We start from the raw sequence: 1,594 nt of genomic DNA, 5'->3' as shown, positions 1-1,594 counted from the left end.
CCCAGTGGTCTGCATTTTTTTCCAATGGTATTCCCCCTTGGAAACAACAGTACCAGCTGACAGTGCCCCTTCCTCAGAAATCAGGGATCCAGCCAATGGGAGCCCTTTTCTGAACTCAGAATCACTAGCCAAGTTTCAGTTTCATGGGGCCCCTCCTTTAAGTTTCTAAGTTTTAGTAATTCTAACAGCTTCCCTTTAGTCCCTAATCCTAGGACTGGTAGCAGCGTGTTTAGTTGCTACCTTTGAGATAACCGGTTTCAACAAACAACTGCACGCCAGCCTCGGCAACAGAATGAGACTCCATCTGGGGGAGAAAAAGAAGATAGAGACAGGATGAATTATGTATTTTATGGGACTTAATATGTTTAAAGTATCCTCGTTTCAACATGCAATCAGATTAAAATAAAAAAGCATGAATGGCAAATTTTACATTCTCTTTTTAAGTCTTCAAAACCCAGTGAGCATTTCAAAACCCTGTAAGTCTTCGACACCCAGTGAGTATTTCATACACGCAGTACATCTGAATGGGGACTCGACACACTTCAGGTGCTTAATGTATCCAGTAGTTGCCGTATTGGGCTGCACAGCACAGCTCTAAAGCCTGACTACCCAGGTTCACATTCCAGCTCTGCCACTAGTAACTGTTTAACTTGGCTAAGTTTTTGAGTCTCCGTTTCCTCATCTGTAAAATGGAAATAACAATAGGTCCCACTTTATAAGGCTGTAGAGAGCACTGAATAAGTTAACACATTTGAAGAGCTCAAAACGTACAGTATCAATTATCAAACTATTTAAAAACAACCATCCTACTGTCAAAGGTGTAGAATCACTTAGACAGGCCAGGCATGGTTGTACGTACACCAGCCAGACATTTGTTGCTGGCATCTTCTCAGCAAAAGACTTGGGGACTAGAAGAGAGGATAATTTTTAAAATGTGGTTTAGAATCCAGTGTACGAGTTTACCCCAGACCCCGTAGGGTTCATGGGGTCTTAGAATAGTTCTAAAGTCAAGAATCCACTTCTGCCTCTGTCTCAGCCCTTTTTTATTTTCTTTCCTTTGGCATTTCAGGGAACTCTGAAGCTCATAAAATGGGAAAATCCTAATCAAAACACGAACATTTCTCATTTTGGAACTGGGGCTTAGGAGGAAGCATTCTTGAGTCACATAAACATGGGGAAGGGTTATTCTAATCCAATCAAATGAAAACTGGCAATTAAATGATGAGGATGCTGCCAGTACACCCAGCTTAGGCCAAACCCAACTTGCTCCTGCGGTGCTGAAGACTGTCTCTTCCTTCAAAAGACCAGGCAGCCATGGCAATGATCTCCCTTCCTTTCAATCCAGGGACAGACACACATGCCCCGAGCTTGGGCTTTGGGCTTTAATGAAAACATGGAATCCACTGGGAAAATAAACTCACTCTCCTCTTGACCCCATCTGGACTCCCTCCTCCCTCTACAGAGGTGATAATTACTGAAGGCTTAACACCTCTCCTGTATCTTTATATACCCAGTCCTGGGAGGGAAATAACAAGAATTCTTAACACTTCAGAGAGCATTTTCCTTGGGGGAGATTGCAGGGGGGTTAGGCAGG

Source organism: Pan troglodytes, chromosome 10 (genome assembly GCF_028858775.2).
Source record: "Pan troglodytes isolate AG18354 chromosome 10, NHGRI_mPanTro3-v2.0_pri, whole genome shotgun sequence".
In the NCBI taxonomy this organism is placed as follows: Eukaryota; Metazoa; Chordata; class Mammalia; order Primates; family Hominidae; genus Pan; species Pan troglodytes.
Note: the sequence above shows the minus strand (reverse complement) of the source record.